The sequence below is a fragment of the Pleurodeles waltl genome, chromosome 11 (assembly GCF_031143425.1).
Source record: "Pleurodeles waltl isolate 20211129_DDA chromosome 11, aPleWal1.hap1.20221129, whole genome shotgun sequence".
Taxonomy (NCBI): domain Eukaryota; kingdom Metazoa; phylum Chordata; class Amphibia; order Caudata; family Salamandridae; genus Pleurodeles; species Pleurodeles waltl.
In genome coordinates, this window is record NC_090450.1 from 383174877 (window position 1) to 383194892 (window position 20016).

The window sequence follows — 20016 nt, forward strand, 5'->3', positions numbered from 1 at the left end:
CTTCTTTTGACCCATTTTGCCAAAGGAAAGGAAGTTGCCTAATAATTATGCACACCTGATATAGGGTGTTGATGTCATTAGACCACACCCCTTCTCATTACAGAGATGCACATCACCTAATATGCTTAATTGGTAGAAGGCTTTCGAGCCTATACAGCTTGGAGTAAGACAACATGCATAAAGAGGATGATGTGGTCAAAATACTCATTTGCCTAATAATTCTGCACTCCCTGTATACCCCAGAGGACAAGGCCAGAGACATCTGAGATTGGGATCTATACGTCCTCATGGTCTCAGCAGGCAACGCTCAAAAGGGGCATCACAGTTCACAGTAATTCATCGGCAGTAAGGGGCGTAACATGTGGCTGGATCACCAAATATGCCGGGGAATGCAGGCAATGCAGATAGGTTACTGTCTCTCAAAGATCCTATCTTGTCAAGAATGTGTGGGGAACCATAATTGCATAGGGATACCACTGCCTTCAAGGACGAGCACCTATCATCATCCATTAGTGGCTCAGAGGGCACTGAGACTCCAGTAGTGGTGCCAGTCATTCTTCAGGTGGGTTGTCGACATCTTCTTCGCTGGATCATCTGCTTCTCACCCAGTCCAATGACTCCACTGGATCATCAAAGAAGTATGTTTTATGCTTAGCTATGAGTCATAGGTGGGCTGGAAATGAAGCATCTAGGAAAGAACCAGCGTGCAGAAATTGCACCTGATGCCTGTGCAGAAAGCTCATTGGCGCTGCATTGCTATATTGTAGACTGGAAATAACAAGTATTTTTAAGTTCCAGTGAGGCCAGTCGATGTGCCTCAAGCAGAATGTTGTCACAATTGATGTAGTGAAGCAATTTAGCGACCATCAGGCAGGGCGTTGATTTAAGAGGGGGTCGCCATGTCGGGACGTAATGTGTCGTCTAAAATAGTGGTTTCCAACCTTTTGATTTCTGTGGACCCCCACTTTATCACTACTGGAACCGGGGGACCCCCACTGAATTAATATTGGAATCCGGGGACCTCGGGCTAAACATAGTTGCTGATTTGAACTGCAAAACAAAACACAAAAGATATAGAAACAAGCATTCCATTAAACACATACGCAGATGATAATACTTTTTATTTAATTTGCAAACAAATAAAATTAAAAAAATATACATTTTAATTTTAACAAGAAGGTTGGAGCTTTTCTAAATTCAATTGGAGCCACACATCAAAAGGAATGGCACACAGTCCTTGTCTCACCCTCCTTGGAGGCAATCACATATGATCTGGGTGTTAGATAGGTTCATAAATCAATTCAGCATTGAAATAAAAAATCTTCTGCCTTGTCTTCTTCTCCAACTTCTCCACTCCTGCTTTGATTCAAATGTTTTCTGATTCCCCAAGCTTGGTCATGAACCATTCCCTACATGTGCAAAACCATAACAACACTTCGAGGAAAAACATGTTGCAGTATTTTGAATCCATCATTGGATTGTCGAAGAGTGCACAGCGTGTAATTTACGACAACACATGATGCAAGTACACATTTAGCAACCGCACTGTTGCAAGTTGTTTTTGTTCGTAGAATCTTTTCGAGTCACGAGATCGAGTGACTCCTCCTCTCGGTGATACTAAGCATAGGCATTGAGTCCATTGTTAGGTTGTTGTCCCGTAGGCGGGATAGGTAAGCAGTATATATATCGAAAGCAAGGAAATTAGATATCCATGCAGTGCATATACATATATACAATACTTATATACAGATATCTACTGAGTAACATTTTCTGTCCAATGGCATGTGAGGCTGTAAATACCCATGCTTTGCATAGACTGTAAAGCAGTTCCCTTCAAGTAAGCGGTGGCTAGCCTGTAGGCTTTGAGTAGCTTGAAAAAGTGTCCTGAGCACAGCTTGGCCAACATTAGCTTGTTTCTGTGCTAAAACGTCTACACAATAGTGTTTAGTAAATTTATGTGGTGTAGACTAAGCAGCAACCTTACAAGTGTCTGCTATTGGAATGTTACCTAAAAAGCCATTTTTTCTTGTGGAATGTTCTCTGGGAGTACTAGGAAACTGCCTTCTGGCTTTAAGACAGCAAGTTTGAATACACTTAACTATCCATCTGGCTATGCCAGTTTTTGAAACTTGATTGCCTTTATGAGGCATGGAAAATGCTACAAAGAGCTGTTTAGATTTCCTAAAGTTTTTAGTCCTATCAATGTAATACATAAGAGACCTTTTAACATCTAGTGTGTGAAAAGCTGACAGACTGATTAATGTGAAATGGTTAAACTTCTTTTGGAAGGAATTTAGGGTTTGTCATAAGAACTACCCTATCTTTATGTAACTGGAAGAATGGTTCTTCTAAAGTTGAAGCCTGTATTTCACTTGCACGTCTTAGAGAAGTGATAGCTACTAAAAAGGAACATTAAGGTTCAATGATGGCACTGGGGGAACCATCCATGAAGGCTTTGATAACTGGAATCTTGAATAAAGAGATATTTTGTCTATTTTGGAGGTAAGCAGCTAAAGCTGTTAAATGGAGTCTAATAGATGAGTATGCCAGGTTTGCCTTTTGTAAATGTAGGAGATAACAATGTCCTGAATTGCGGCTTTGAGTGGTTTATGTGTATAGGTTGACAGTAGCAGATAAAAAGTTTCTATTTTGCAGCATAACACTGTCTAGTTGTAGGTTTACATGCCTCTCTAAGAATTTCCATACATTCTGAGGGAAGATTCAGATAACTAAACTCTAAGACTTCAGGAGCCATATCGCAAGATTGAGTGTTCTGGGGTCTGGATGTCTGATTTGATCTTGCCTTTGAGTGAGAAGGTTGAGGCTGTTGGGGAGTTTCTCGTGAGGAACTACAGACAGATCCAACAGTGTTGTGAATCAAGGTTGACTTGCCCATGTGGGTGCTACCAGGATCATGGTAAGTGACGTTTATCTCATTTTGCGAACTAGGGATGGAATGAGTGGGAGAGGTGGAAAACCATAAGCAAATATCCCTGATCAATTCATCCATAGTTCCTTCCCTTAGACTGAGGGTGTGGGTATCTGGACGCAAAGTTTTGGCATTTTGAATTTTCTGCGGTGGCAAAGAGGTCTATTTGTGGTGTTCTCCACCTTTGAAAGTATTGGTGAAGTACTTTTGGGTGAAGTTCCTATTCGTGGACTTGCTGCTGCATCCTGCTGAGGAGGTCTGCAAACTGGTCGCCCATTCCTGGAAGATATTCTGCAGTAAGTGAATGCGGTGGTGAATTACCCTTTTTCAAATTGTCTGAGCAAGAAGGGACAATTGAGAAAAATATGTCCCTCCCTCTTTTTGTAGATAATACGTGGGTGTCATGTTGTCTGTGTTGGTGTGAGAAGTGTGTTGGATGGGATCCCACATATCTTGTAGTGTGAGGCTGTTGAGGTGAGCTCCCCAACCTGTCTGTGATGCATCAGTGGTAAGAGTGACTTGAGGCACAAAGTCTTGAAAGGGCTGCCCTTGGAAAGGTTGGTGGGATTCCACCAATGCAGAGAGCAGTGAGTCTGGCAGTCCAACAACACTAGATCTTGGAGATGACCCTGTGACTGAGACCACTGACAAGATAGATACTGTTGTAAGGGACGCATGTGTAGTCTGGCATGGGGGACGATGTCAATGCAGGACACCATCATCCCTAGTAACTGCATCATTGTTCTCCCTGTGTAATTGTGGTTTTCTTGTAGTTGGGAGAGAAAAGTTTGAATTTGAGAGACAGACCCTCTAGAGGTGGACGCCCATCCACTACCTTTATTATTTGCACCTCTTTAGGAAGCTCTATTATAGTAATGGGTGCCTTACTTGGTTTGGGAGTTGGAAAGCTCAGTAGATGATGATTTGAAGACTCCCTTGAATTTTGGGAGTAACAAATTACCCATTTGTGGTGCGGTGAGTAGGGCCCCCATTGCCTTTGCTGTTTCAGAATCCTTCTTGAGCTTTTCTATGGTGGTGTCAACCTTTTGCCCAAACAAGTGTTCCCTGTCAAAAGGTATGTTGAGAACTTCCAGCTGAATTTCTGGCTTGAAGCCTGAACATCTAAGCCAAGCATGTGTTTTAACAATAATACTGGTATTAATACCACATGCTTTGGTATCAGCTGCATCAGTGACAAACCTAATAAACTAGTTTAAAATAGTTTGGCCTTCAGAAAACATTTCCTGTCCCCTTTTGCAATGCTCCTCTGGCAGGTACTGGAGAAGATCCTCCATCTCGTCCCAGTGGGCCCTATCGTACTATGCTAAAAGCGCCCGTGAATTAGAGATACGCCAATGACTGGTAGCTTGTGCAGCCACTCTTTTCCCTGATTCATCTAGTTTTTTGCTCTCCTTACCAGGGGGAGAAGCATCTCCTGTTGATTGCCTGTTAGTACGTTTCCATGCTGTGCTGACAACTATAGAGTGAGGAGGTATTTGTGATCTAATAAATATGGGGTCTGTAGGTGCTGCCTTATATTTTTTATCGACCCTAGCGTACCGACTCTTGACCTAATCGGCTCTTTAAAAATGTCTGTGGCAAGTCTAAGAATACCTGATAACATAGGCAAAAACTTTCTTTTTTTTGGGTGGTAGTCAGTGTATTGAAGAGAAAATTCTCTTCAATATGGTCAGTGTGCATTTGTATGTTGTGATAGTCAGCTGCCTGTGCGATGACCTGCTGATATGAAGTTGCATCTTCAGGAGGTGAAGGGCGTACAGGGTATAAATCAAGGTCATTTGGTAATATGGGATCTGGACCGTATGAATCCCATGGGTCAAGATCATGTGGAATGTCCCCTGAATCATCTCCCTGAGGTGGTGGTGAGCCTTGTGGAGAAACTTGTGGCTCAACAATAGGTGGAGGAGATTGGGAGGTGGTGGAGGAGTAGGGGGAAGTACAGGGGAGTGAGGTGGAGATGGCTGAGGTCAAACTGAAGCCTTGTTTTTGTAGATCTTTTTAGGAGGAGGAACAGTGTCCAAGGTCTAATAAAAGTAAGTCTCCTCTTTATTGGGACGGGGAAGAAGCAATAATTCTTCCTGTTCCCTTTTAGATGTGGAGCTGGTGCTGACGAACGTCCATTATTTCAAGGATTGGCTCCACTCGTGAAGCTGCTTCCGAGGAATAGGTGGAGTCTCTGGAAGAAAGAATCTTTGGTTCAGAAGTTTTCGGAGTGGAAACTTTGTGACGGCTCGAAGATGTCAGCTCCGAAGCAGATGTGAAAGGCTTCTTAATCATAGCCGAAACGCTCAGATCGAAAGGTTTGCTCGATCCCGAGACTGTGTGAGATGCTGCCGAGCTAGAAGTTGATGCCGAAGATGACTTAGTCTAGGCTATGTTTGGTGCTGAGCCAGAAAGCGGGGCATCCGAAAGCAACTTTCAGATCCAACCATGGCCCGAAGGCAGTGGTGAACCAACAAATTGTTTGTGGGGCTTCTTTAGAGTCTTTATATGAGAGGTCAGGGGTGATATACATAAGGGTTGCGCTGAGGTGAGAGGCTGACTTTCGATGTCAGATTTAGCCGTCCGACTACAAATCTTCTATGGAGAAAGCATCCAACTGGTTGACCTCCTCTTGTGCAGGCTATTCCCCAAAAATATCAGGAGTGTCATCCGGTGTCTTCGACGACATCTCCAATTGAAGCCCTCTTTGGTCTTGGAGAGTCATTTTTGGATAAAAAATACCATCAGGCATCATAGTTTTCTTCTTTTTGATCCAGGCACAAACACAAGTTACACACCAGGTGTTGGTTGGTGTGTGGGAATTTCAAACGGCATCAAGGGCAAAACCGAAATGGAGTCTGTTCCATCAGCCCTGTATATCCCGACACGATGTGGAGGAGTAGGCCCGAGAGGGGCGCTGGTGCCCCAAAGGGTGGTAAGCCGACCCCTGACATAGGACTTCGGATTGATTATGTTAGATTGTGAAAACGCAACTGAAATACAATACCGTGGTTGAAATAAAGATGGAAAAGAAGAGTTCGGAATAGACCAAGCTGAGGAATACCAGAGCAAGAGGAAGACACGTCCGAACCCGACGGCAGAGAGAAAACAATTTAACAAAGGACTTGATGCCCATGTGCAGTATCACCAAGAGGAGGAGCCACCCTATCTTGTGATTCGAAAAGATTCTTCGAACAAAAACAACTTGCAACACTCCGAGCCCAACACTAGATGGCGGACTTATGCAAAGTATGTGTATCTACAGCCACACATGCCATTGAACATGTATTTTTCCGAAAAGCTGTTCAATGTGCTATCATTAAAGCTGTGGATTCTGCCTAAACGTTAAACAGAGAGTGAAAGTTATTTAAATAAAGGGCCCTCCAATCAATCTGACACAGTCATAGTATAGCAAAATCCTGAAAGCCTTGTTTTTCATAGGATATTCAACATCCTCAGTATGTCATAATGCAGTATTCTTCTACAATCTGCGTTGGGTTCAATGCATTGTATTTCCAGCATGCCACTAGCTCTATTCACCTTCTAACTTACCGACCTCTTCTTCTCCCTATCCTAGTGCTCCTACAAATCCTATCCCATCAACCTTTGTGTGCCAGTTTCCCCAAGGCTCAGACTCTGGAGTGGCTTTCATCTCTTCAAACCATACATGGTCTCTTTCAGGTAGATGATCTCCTCCTTTGGAGGCTTGTACCGTCTGACTCTTGATGAGAACAAAATCATCATTCCACCTGAAGTGCAGGGTTTTCACAGATATGAGGGTGTTATTTCAGGGCCAGGGCTAAGAATGCTTAAAACAGAAATGAATACCACCAGTTCTCATTCAGGAGTCGGACATCATTTGTACTGTACACAAAGATTAAAAGATTCCCTTTACACAACACACTCCTATCACCCAGAAAAGGATGGGAAGATGGCTCAGGATGAAAGATTAAGACCTAGCACTGGGCGATGGACCAAAAGAAGTAGATCCTCTTGGTGTTTTACCTACTACAAAGAGGATTTCAATTTGCACCATCACTACTGAAGTCCAGCAGCCTTGGGAAAGAGAAAAGTCCTGATTTAGATCTTGGCAGTAACGGTCCTGCCATCGGTTTTCCATCTGAAAACCCATCTGCCACCAAGACAGTCCGCCTACCCTATTTAGATGTCAGCAGGACTATAGGCGAAAGACCGATGACGGTCCCCCATCACCACCAAGAATCTCTACCTGGGTCGACGGCACCATGGGCTAAAGCAAATAGTGGCGAGACTCAAGCCCCTTTCGCCGCCAAGCCAATCACGATTTGCATTTCTGCCAACGCAACTGTGGCAGCTAAACCTCCACACCCAAGTTGGTGGATTAGGAGGCATAGAAGGATGAAACTCACTCTTTTCCACTTTTCCCATTTCCTGCCACCATGAACCCAGTCATAGTAGTCCTGCTGTTGCTCCTGGACCACAATCAAAACGGACACCGATGTTGGCGCAATAGAAGGAAAGTCACTGTTTTACCTGTCATCCTCAGAATTGTCGCTGTACAGAAGCACTGAACTTGAGTTTATTTAACAAAGGTTTGCAAACAACAGTACAGTGATGTGCCATGCATATGTCTTTAATGCTGTACTTAGAAAAATGTCTATAAACACATCCTGAGAAATTAGCAACACCCACCAATCCAGTACTAACTGCCTTCATGGCAATGGACACTTTTAACATAAGTCACAGCAATCCCAAATAAAAATGTGACCATAAAGGTGTGTACAATAATGTCCTCTAAACTACCATAACATATACATTAACAGTATACCCAATAGGAACTACTCAAATCGATGATACTGTAGCAATTGCTTTACAAAATGCAACAAGTGGGTATACATAGAATGTACAACCAATCTTACCTCTAACTGCAAACATGTCAAAGATGTATGACGGTCATATGTACCCCTGATGTGTGCTACTTATGACAAACATGAGATACCATTTAACTCTAAAGTGTTCTGTTACCTGTGTAATGCATACATGTATATTATTGACACATCATGTCAAAACAAACACACCTGAATCCTCCAGCCAAAATAACAGAAGCACATATAATTTTGGTGTTAGTGTCCGGTAACATGTTGAATGCTTGCACCAAAATTAATACAGTATGTCCATCACAAATTTACAGCACTAACATATGCATTAAAAAAATAACTAAAATATACAACCTGTGCTTGTAACTGTCACAAATGAGAGTAAGTGCATGGCACACATATTAGCAGAAATACTATCATCAGCAAACAATTTGTAAAAACCAAGAAATAAGGCCAGGACAAAGATATGCTAAAAATACAAATATTTTATATAAATTAGATAATTCTCTCATGAGTAAAACAAAAATCAGTGCAAGAAATAAACAAAGGCACTAGGCCATTACTTGACAGTATGGATTGCATGCTCACAACTTACCTCTGCCAAAACAAACCTCTTCTGGAAGGGGAGTCTATGTGGCAGATAGCAGGCACCTCAATGATCTTACTCTGGGGGGGTCCTTGGGTTTAGGAGGGGTAGGTTTGGTTTAGGGAGGTAAGGGTTGGAATTTGGAAGGGGTGGGTTGGGATTTGGCAGGGGTACAAAGAATTTTGGGTGGGGTGATCTGAGGTTTGGGAAGGGTGGTCTAGGATGAGGAAGGGACAGAGCAAACATAAGGTCCTCCATGGGGAAAAAGGTAGGTTGACTGGGACAGAGTAGGGGTTGGGAGGTAGAGGGAATGTCAGTGGCTGTTGTGCATGTGTTTGTTGATGGTGGGGGTACCTGAGGGTCTGGTGTATGTGGTGTAAGTTCTGCTTAATGTTTTTACTGGGTGTCTGTTGTGTGCGTGAGTGTGGGCATTTGTGTTCCGTATGTGTCTGTGTGTGGATGTGTGTCTTGTGGGGGTGGTGTGTGTGGGTGTGGTGTCTGTGGGTGTGCTGGTGCATGTGTGTGTCATGGTGGGTGTGGTGACTGGGGGTGTGCTGGTGGTGTGTGTGGGTGTTTGTGTAGTGGCGTGTGTGGAGTCGGCTGGTAGTGAGTGCAGATGTCTTTCATAGTGGGTGTGGTGTCTGCATGTGTGCTAGTGGTGAGTGTGGGTGTTTGAGTTGTAGTGGGTGTGGTGTCTGTGGGTATGCTTGTGGTGGTGGTGGTGAGGTGTGTGATGTCTGCATGTGTGTGTCTTTGTTTCTTGTTGTGAAGGTGTGAGTATGTGCTGCTTGTGGGTGTTGGAGTGGGTGCATGTGCTCTGGATAAGGCTGGAAAAGGGATTTGGGATGGGGTTGGAATTGGGGCACGAGGTGGGGGTGGGTGGGAGGCTGCGGTCAATGAGGAAGCCAGACCCTGGAATGACCGTTGTAGGCCAGACAGGGCACTGTGAATGGCATCCAGGTAAGCCACATCTGAGTATTTTGACCAGCAAGCCCCTGGATGGCATTCAGTACTGCAGTCTGGCCTACAGCGATAGTCCTTACAAGATGCTATGCTATGGGATTTATAAAGGACTTGGTGATCCATAGGCATCCCAGTGCTAGTTGAGAAAGGGCATATTGCTGAGGTCAGAGGTGCCACCTAGCAGATCAGAACTTAAAAAGCCAGGTCTTGAGTTGCTTACAGAAGCAGAGCTCCTTGTCTATGGATCAGATAGTCAGAGGGAGGGAATTCCAAAGTTTGGTCACGTTAAAGCAGAAAGACCATCCTCCACTTCTGGCTATTCTAACGAAGGGAACAGTGGCCAAGTGAGAGTATGTAGATCCGAGTAACCTTTTAGGGATACAGGGGGTAACCAACTGGCGTCGAATGGGCGGTACCTGCACATGTAAAGATCTGTGAGCAATGCACAAGCCTTAAATTCAATTCTTTGGGCCGCTGGGAGCCAGTGGAGGTCCACCAGGCCTTGTCTGGCAGATTAGTGTCTAGGAATACCCAGCAGCATGCGCGCACCTGCATTCTGCACAACTTGTATTTTATAAATGACCACTTTGGGAGCACCTAGGTAAAGAAAGTTGCCATAATCCATTTGGAAAATAATCAAAGCCAGCCTTGTCGAGGACTTGAGGAGGAGGGGCAGAATCTTCTCCAACATGTGCAGGATTTTGATGCAGCTCGCAGAAGGTTTTGTCACCTGGGTTTCCATGGACAAGGATGTCTCTAGCCAAACTTCAAGACTTTTGATTACTATTGTAGGAGGCGGAGAAAGCAGAGACATGCCAGCCAGCCCAAGGCCCGTTGAGGAACAGGATTACTCCCAAGAATCATAAACTCAGTTTTTGCACTGTTCAGCTTCGGGCAGGATTTGTTCATCCAGCTGGCTACTATTTCCATGCATGGTTCCAAAGTAGGAGCTACCATGTGTGAGTCGGGGACAAGCGAAATAACCAGCTGGGTGTCATCTGTGTAGGAAACAACTGAAATCCAAAAAATGGTTACAATATCAGCCAGAGATTGCATATACACGTTGAACAGCATAGGGCTAAGAGATAAGCCCTGCGGGACCCCGCACGTTACCGGCCAAATATCTGAGGAACAGACCATGTCAAAAAACTGGAAGGATCTGTCCTTCAGGAAGGAGCTTAGCCAGCTTAGGGCTTTCCCTTAAACACAGACTTTGAGAATCCTGTTCAGGAGAATGCCATGGTCCATGGTATCAAAGGCCGCACTGAGAGCAAGGAGAATGATGGCGGCCAAACCTCCTTGGTCAAGTCTCATTTTGGCATCCTCTACCCCTGCTAAAAGTGTTTTTTTTGTACTATGTTTAGGTCGGAAACTGGTTTGAGTATGGTGTACAAAGAAGTATGCCTCAATAAAATTGGAAAGATGATTATTAAAATATTTTTCTGTTACTTTGGTTATGCCCGGGAGCATGAATATTGTGTGCCAGCTACCCAAGCATGCAACATTCAGATTAAGCTTTTTCAAAATAGCTTTAACCATGGTGTGCTTTCAGGACTGTGGAACCACTCCTTTCTCCAAGGAGAGATTAACCATATTAAGACGGTGTAGGAAAAAGGATTTCTTCTTCTGACTAGAATTCTGGGAGGAGAGGGATCGAGTGGGGAGCCCAATTTTATTTTGCTAAATAAATCAAAAAAGTTTCCAAAGTAAGATGGGGACAGGAAGGTTAGGCAAGGTGGTCTGATTACGGTTAGTCAAGGAGATGAAAGTGGGCTTTTTTCCACCTTTTGGAAGGAGGAGTAAATTTCAGAAATATTAGATGCAAAATAGATGGCAAGGGTGTTACCCCTGTCATTTGAGGGTTCCGCAAGTGATCCATTAGGGCAGGATTCCAGTAGAGCTTCAGTGATTTTAAACACCCCCCTGAAGGAGCTAACAGCTTTGTTGATTCTTGTCTCGTAATAAATGGCTTGAGCAGATCTGGTTTCTGCATGGCAGGACCTAACTGTCTCCCAGTATTGTAATTTCTCTTGTCCCCTGTAGTCCTTTCCCCAGTCCCTTTTAGCCTTCTTACAATTTGTTTTAATAGTTTAAGATGGGGGGAGTACGAAGGAACCAACTTATTTTTGACTTTCTGTAGGACTGTTTTCTTAGGGATTTTATGATCAAGTGAGTGGTTTATCCAGTCTGTGTTCTTCCTGTTGGCCACCTGAGGATCGGAGACCAGGAAGGGTATGGAATTTCTGAGTGTACATATCCAATTTTCATCATTTAAGTGGGACTAGCGCCGGTCTTCCTAGACCGCTGCTGTAGGGAGCGATTTCCAACCTGGTGTTATAAGAAGTATAGGGATCAGAGAGTGATCGATCCATAAAATGGGTAATGGATCTAGAGCCTGAAGTTAGGAGATATTAGTAATAATGACATCTAATATATGTCCTTTTACATGAGTGGGACTTTCTTAGTTGCCTGGCTAGCAAGGACCTCAGGTAATAATTGAGCAAAATGACCTGCCGATCCAGGGGGGCTGGTATTTCAGAACTCCAGTGAATGTGTATGTATGGGACAACGTAATAGAAAATGCGACTTTCACATTAATGAGTGGGAGTGAATCAATTTGGCACCTGGGATTGAACTTGAATATAATAGCTAGCCCACCACCCTTCGTACCCTCTCTATCTTTACATAACATGTAGTACTTGGACGGTAGGGACTTGACAATATCAGGTCCTGACTACTCATGGAGCCAGGTTTCTGTGAGAAAGACCATCTCAGGATTTGCTGCTTGTAAAAACAGTGCTTACATTTCAAGTTGCCCTTCATTGGGTCAATGGAACGGCAGCATTTATCATTGCAGGCCCCTCTTAAACGCATGTTCCCCGGGTCGGACCCAGCCTGTCCCAGATGTAAAACACCAGCAGCACAGTTCTATCACATGGTCTGGGAGTGCCCGCGGTTACGGGGGGAATGGGAAGGGGTGGTCACAGCCTTAGCGGAAATCACGGGGCTCAACCTGGACACGAATCCCAAATCCTGTCTACTCGGATTAAGGACAAGGACGAAAAGAAATAAACACTTGCACAGGTTTGTAGATCTAGCGTATGCAATGTACAAAAGATTGATAGCAACGAACTGGAAGGCTCGCAACGCGCCTGACTTAAAAGTCTGGCTTGCTCTTACGCTACGTTGGGCTCGAGCTGAGCATCAGGTATTAACAAACTTAGCTCGTAGGGGACTGCGACAGGCGGGCTGCGAGGCCTGGGGCGTCTTAGTGTCTAGGCTAGAAGCCAAAAATGATGAAAGACCCCCCTGAATCACAGATAGCTGTATCCACCTGGAAGGCCGTGGGCCCCGCCCCCGGCAGAAAGGCAATACTACACCTGGGGACGCATACATATCCATCATCAATGCCTCGCCAACACTGATAGCTTAGCAGCCCATCCCCCCATGCAAGCATGCCACAGCACCAAAAGGCCTGCATACTCAACCAATAGACACCAGCGCTAAGATCTACTGTGCCATAACCCTCCGCCTTGTCCCCCCCCCTGTTTCCTCTGCCCCCCGACCTCACCCGTGTGGACACGAGGGCCCCTGTCGCCAATGGCAATAGAACCACATTGCAGCTGAAAGCTTTGCCCTACGGGGTGGCAACCTCGGAAGTGATGGGCAGAGTTAGCGGACCGGGAAGTGCACTAAAGTTCTTAGAAGTTTGTTATATATATTGACCTTAATATGGGAGAGCCAGACGACAGATTGTAACCAATGACAATTTGCTATCAATGACTTTGTATGCCAGAAAATGTATGGCTTTCGTTTTGAAAAATCAATAAAAACATGTTTAAAAAAAAAAAAAATCATTGCAGGCCCCTCTGAGCTTGAGTAATTGCTGTCTAGAGTAGGCCCTGGTATGGGAGTTGGAAGGGGAAGGGTTTCTGGCCCCTGGCCCCTTTCAGGCATGGACGGGCGCAGACGGGCTTGCCTTTGGTGCACCAGCAGCAAGCCTGCTGCATGAGTTCACTGCGCACCCTCTGCCCTGCCTTCATTATATGTGTTCCAAGTCCAATCACTAGAGCGCCGACCTGCTTGGCAACTTTAACGTTGAAGACTCTATGGTAATGTGCCCGTGCATGATGCTTTTCCCCCGGTAGTTACCGGTACAAAAATCCTAAGTAGCCATAGAAATCCGCTAAATGAATGCATAAACGTTCTTTAAAAGCGTCACAATTTTAAAAGCATCATAGATAAAAAAACATCCAACAGAGCTATTGTACTTCTGCCTCATGCTGCAAAAAGCCCTTTCTCAACAGCCTGCCCGATGACCTGGCTTTATTATATCTGTTCAGAGATTAACACCCTCCTGAATGATCGCAGCATGGGTGACCAAGGCAGGGTGGAGGTCCCTGCAGCGAAGGTGACGCCACTTTTTCAAGGGAGTGACTACGGCCAAATGGGGAGGCAAGAAGGAGCGTGGAGATTGGAACGCGGGTGATAGACAATGATGCAGATGGAGTAGTTGCACTAGGGTCCGCCACCACGAGGGATTGGTCATCTGCGGAGGCCTCCGAAGATGATGAGTCACACGTGGCCTCCGCGCCAGTCCCCTCAACCTCACTGGCACTGTGTCCCTCTGTGGTGTCTGCACCAGGGCCAGAGTGCCCAGCTCCTTCTCCACCACCATGGCCACTGTAGCCTTCACCTGGATACATTCCTAAACCACTGCAGTACAGAGCAAAAACGTTTCAACATATTCAAAAGAGACATATTTTGGGTCAGATATTGTTTCATCAAGATAGGAAACACCATTTATGTGATGGAACCTTCCATCTGAAATTGCCATTTCAAGTATCACTTTGCTCACCATCATTGCTTTCGCATCTGGACATAACTAAGAAGACTTACATGCATTTTGGCTATGTGTAACTATGTCACCAACATGTACGTATTCCTGTCTGTTTCAATCAATACATTCTGGCATGAAAAGTCATGTTGGTTGACACAGGCTGGCTCACACCACATTTGGGAAGGACTGGGGCTTCATGACAACCTGCTACTGTCTACATGAAATTAATTGAATTGTAGTATTGAAACATTTCTCAAACAGATTTCAGATAAGTAATGATGCCATTGCATGCATGTATTCAGTCCTTTTGGTGGTGTTGCTCATGATCATATTTTCATTGTACTAACTTACCAATGTACAGTCTGAAACTACAACTTTCTCACATGTGCTTACTATGCCTTGTTAAGGTCTACATTACCTACTCACATCTGTGATGGAGCATTTCACCTGACCCAATCCTCAAATGAGGCATGTTTGATACATATGTCTCTCATAACATGGAGAAAACGCAGGTACCTCTTTTTCCGCACACTGCTATTTGTCTGCTGTAGATAGTATTTGGCTTGTGATGAGGAATCTATTGACAAACTCTGACACAAAAATACATTCCAAACATAGCATCAGACCCCGTCTGAAAAACGTACACCCCCAGAAATGCTCATCTGCGTTGGATGTGCGTGATCCATCATGTTGATGCTAAACTACATTGCTGTAAATGAAAAAGGTCTAACAACAAGAATAACTACATACAATACCTCACTCTCTTGATGCTGCTGTTGGGCTCTCAACATCCCATTAAGTTCTGTGTTTGGCACCGCAGGAATGCAGGCTATTAGGGGGTTCAGGCTGTGGCACACACACTTGTCTTACTGGGAGGCCTGGCTGAGCTGGACTTGTTCTGACTTTCTAGTCCAGCAACAGAGGCCCTCTTACCTCTTTTTGCAATGCAGGCTGCACCACGTGAAGACCCCCAAGGTCCACACCTTCTTCACAATGGCCTTCCACAAACCATGCTTCTAATGGGCATTGACCTGTATGGATGAGAACAAATGACAAGTGGTTTTGATTGATTTTGGTTGTCTGTAGTGCAGTCACACAATTTAGTAGCAGTTCTCACAAGCATTCCCAGAACAGACCGTGCAGGTTATCTGCAAACATTTCAAGGTTCCTTAGAAACACTAATTTGCAGCGACCTGTAGAGCAGCCTCACATTTTTTTACCTCATGTTACCAATACAGGACACACACACCATCTAAGCCAGGGATAGGGAACATGTCATGTAGTGAGACCCACTCCAGATAAGTCTAGCTCACTGTGAGCTACCTACTAAAGGCTAAACAACCTGTACATTATATACACATAACCACATGCACAGCTGCATTGGCTTAAAGCCTAACCTTCCAAGTGTCAGATACTATGGTTTAAACCACATACAGTGACTAAGACCAGTACGGGAGGACTGCCATGTGTCAGTGAGAGCATGGTTTGGGTGATGTATGAACAAGGGTGTGTAGTAATGGGATGTACTTGTATGGCTGATTGTGTGCTTGTGTCATTTAGACTGGCAGCACAGGCAAAAACCTTTCCCATATGTGGCACCATGACATGAGTAAAACAAACAGCTACTCCAATTTCCAAATATGGCCTGTACATTCATTTGACCGAACAGCATCAGACAACCCCAGAACTCTGAAAATTCTACTTGGCTTTCAAATACCTACCATTTTGACCTGGGCTGTATGTTTCCACTAGTGGTACTGTGCCTACTAGCCACTGTAAGTAAGGGGCCTGGATTTTGTTTCATTAAACCTGGAATTGTGAGCAACATGCACTAAAAACTCAGCTAATTCTTACAGTTGGCATTTCATTTCAATGCCCAGACATTTCTAACATCCTCAAACAACACCCTGTACCACTTTACTACTGTCAATGGAATGACTTTTAAGAGTTTTCATATTGTGAACTACTGTAGATTGTGTATTGTCTGTGTAATGGTTTTAAACTATCGGCACACTGTTAAATAAATAAAAGAAAATACAAACACCCAGTACCCAGCTAAATCATTCAGTTCACTACCCTGCCATCACAACATGTCAGTCATGAACAAAAAGGGACCAAATAGCCTGTGGACAAAGAGGGATCAAGTTCCTTTGGCAAACATTTCCCATTCAAACATGTACCTGTTCCTCTCGTGTCCCATACAGCTGGCTATACAGGGACAGGACCTCCCTGGTGAGGATCTCCAGCTCCTCATAGGAGAAGGAAGGAGCCCTGTCACCTAATTTGCCCGGCATCCTGGCTCCCATAGGTCAGTAACAGCAGCAAAAAATTGAGGAGGTCCTGTTGGCTGCAGTGTTAGGAGGCAAGTGAGATTTTTTTCAATACTCGCGTACAAGTACAAGGCAGACATGATACATAACGGAGATCAACACAACTATTGCTTTTTGTGTGTAGCCATTGCATATTTTAGCCTATGGCAGGAACTGACTGTTCCACTTACTATGCTGTCAACGTCTGCAGACGGCTGTCGGGTTGCCAATTTCCTGACTGCAAGGTCAGGTAGCTGCCAGTTCAAGGTTTGAAGCTGTGTATTTTTAAATTGCTAGTGCTTCACCAGCACTCAAAATGGAGGCTAGTGTCTATAAAAATGACAGATAAAAACAACAGTGTTTTTGGCAAGATATGACACATCAAAAAGTGAACCATGATTGGGTTTGACATTGAATGTGCTGCAGGGGAAGTAATACCTCAGTTGACAGTATTTTGTAAAAATAATTAAGTGTATATCATACATTTTAAATGTATTCTTTGCACATAATTAAAAATAGACATATAAAAAAGTGAGCTTTGAAGTTAAAAAAATCTGATAACAATATGTGTACATGTATGACACAATGACATTCCTAATGTTACCAAGACTTAAGATGTGTGTTGATCATTTAAGCGTGGTGTGACCATTTAAGCTGATATTTTTTTTTCCATACATGCAGACTTTTGAGCCCAGGCATGGGTAGGAGACGACGGCCTCAGGCCTTCAGGCCATTTCCAGACCTTGCCAACATGGAGGAAAGGGATGTAATTTTGAAGTTTTGGTTAAATAGGCAAACTATCCTGGATTTGTGTCACCAGCTGGAGCCTGATCTCCTGCCTCACAATATGAATACAACAGCAATAACACAAATAGTGAAACTCATGGCAGTACTTCATTTTGTGGCCAATGGCTCTTTTCAATATATTGTGGCAATATCTGGAGGCATGTTCCAACCAATTTTCAGTAGTGTGCTACAAGAGGTCCTTTCTCAATTCTGAAACACATCAACAGCTACATCGAGTTCACACAAAAACAGGATCTGGCCAATGTGAAGCGAGATTTTTATTCTTTGGGTAGGCTACAACAAGTGGTTGGAGCAATAGATGGAACGCATATTGCCTTGGTGCCACCACACGCAAGGAAACAGGCCTACCGCAACCGGAAGAACTTCCATGCCATCAGTGTGCAAGTTGTCTACTTACCGGATTTATACATCTCAAATGTGTGTGCCTGCTTTCCTGGGTCAACACGATTCATTTGTACTACGAAACAGCACCATACCCCTGCAAATGTCACAACTTGGACCTGAGAGGGCCTGACTTATTGGTAAGTACAATATGACTTGATGATCATTTGCCTGAATCCTAGTTTAGGAAGGTCCAATGGCTTGATATGATATTAATCAACTGATATATTGCGTCCATGTAGGAGACTCAGCTTATCCTGACAGACCATGGTTGTTAGCACTGCTGATGAATCCAACAACACCATGGGAAGTCCACTTCAGTGAGGCCCAAGGAAGAACACAGAGTGGAGTGGGCTTTTGGGCTTCTTAAGGCCAGGTTTAGATGCCTGGACAAGACAGGTGGAGCCTTCCTCTACTCACCCGATTAGGTGTCCCAAATCAAAGCTGCCTGCTGCAAGCTCCACAACATCACCCTGCATCGGAACATCCCCATCATCGCAGAGGATGGAGACCATGAAGAGCCACCGGGTGAGGATGCTGATATGCCCAATGAAGATGACAGTGGTGAAGAAGGAATTGACCTACTTCAAGTTGTCATTTGGCAACTTCTTCAACTGAGTGCAAGTGTACATTTATATACTGTAACCTCAAATGTCAGACTAACTTGTGACATAGGGAACATATCAGTCTGCAATGGTAATTTGGTAGGAATGATCAGTTCAGAAAAGTCCAAAGTAATACTTTTTGTGGATCAGAGTTTCCCACCATTGACTACTGTGGGTATTGGCATCAATTAACTTTTCTTGTGCTGAGTATCTGTGTCCTCCATATGTTGGTGTTGGTAAATTACAAAGTGAGCGTGTTGATCCTGACACAGACACTTAATTGGGATGCACAGAGCTTGTATAGAGACATCTTGCACTGTGACGGAATTGAAGTTCTTGAGATTGTATCAAACCTGGTTTCTCTGGGATGTTGCTATCAAGACAATATGTGCCATTTAACTTGGTCAAATCACATGCATATGTCATGCCACAGCATACTGTTCTTCCTTCAAATTAGTTAAATCTTCAATTTGTGTTAGCGTATGTAGCTATTGATGTGTACCTCATAGTTGATAGAACTTTTTTTATCACACTACCGAATGTTAGCTATGCTATTGCACCAGATACTGCCACAGTGTCATGTATTGGTCATGTTGTCTCAAATTGTGTTACTGCCATGGTGAAGACTATTGGTGTTATTGATGTGCAATTCTTATTGTGAGGGCAGGATGTATGGCTCCAGCTGAGGTCATGCATTAATGATAGTTTGCCTATTTAACTTGGTTTCATGTAATATCCCTTTCTTCCATGGTGTCACGGTTGTAGAGTATCCACCTCTGTATGGCCCAGACTATTGGAGTTATGCATGGCTTGTGAAACAGGTCTGATTTCCAGACTTGTTACCTGCATATGTATGACACTAATACATTGGGATTCTGATTTGTTTGGTTTGAATGAAATTGGTAACACATTACCTCTTTGTCATTTCTAATATTCCTTTGCAACTAATTGTTCAAAAGATTTGACAAAATGATGGTGGAAGACAGACATGAAAAATGAAATGCCACAGTGACTGCAACAACAGTCTTGTAGTTTGTGTCCATATCATTTATTTGCATGACACAAAGGAACAGAAAAGTGTTTTAAACAATGAGAAAATGAACTAAAAAAAAGTCCATCAGCGGGTAAAAGTATAGTAGTAGAGGCAAAAATATTCTGGAGTCCAATGTACAAAATACAACTTTCCTCAAAAAAGGTAAATGTGTTCCTTAAATAGTCCATCGAGTGAATGGTAGACACACACTGGAGGAAATTAGGATCTGCGTGTCCTGGAGGTGGTGGTGAAGGTCTTGCCATACTCTCCGGGGAGGAGAGGGGGGAGTCCAGGTGCAGGGACTTGGGTGCGAGGAGCAGGCTCATCATGTAGCAGGGTCTCCCTGTCTGTGGCTGATGTATGTGTATTTTGTCCAGATGTAGAAGGACCACAGACAGGGGTTGATGATACTAGAAAAGCCCTACACATATGACGGTAGATGTCAAAAACCACCCCAGTCAGGGAGCTCAATTTTGTCGTTGTGATTACGTATTTGTAATATGAGCTCCCTCTGCACCTCCTTGATCTCCCGGAGGTCAGTTACAACCTGGCTCATCAAGTCTTGGGACTATTGTATTGCTCCCAAGACTTGGTCAATTGTGGTCTGGCTGACAAAGATGCCAGTAGCCTCACTTTACTGGCCCAAATATTCCTCCCCAAGACCTCTACCCTAACTACCCTGTGCCCTGGAGGTAGTGTGCCCC

General features: G+C 44.1%; 1 protein-coding gene across 5 annotated transcripts in view; it reads right to left on the reverse strand.

The window, feature by feature from the left end:
* The window catches only part of KLHL24 (kelch like family member 24), a 512225-nt gene that overhangs the window by 268375 nt on the left and 223834 nt on the right, over window positions 1–20016 (reverse strand). The window contains exon 2 of one of the 5 annotated variants that reach the window (XM_069213702.1): window positions 15111–15208. The exons of 3 other annotated variants lie outside the window; for them this stretch is intronic. The gene's annotated coding sequence lies outside the window, so the exon portion shown is untranslated. Of the gene's footprint in view, window positions 1–14932; window positions 15066–15110; window positions 15209–20016 lie in introns of those variants that run through there. One more of the 5 variants, XM_069213703.1, reaches the window with a different exon arrangement.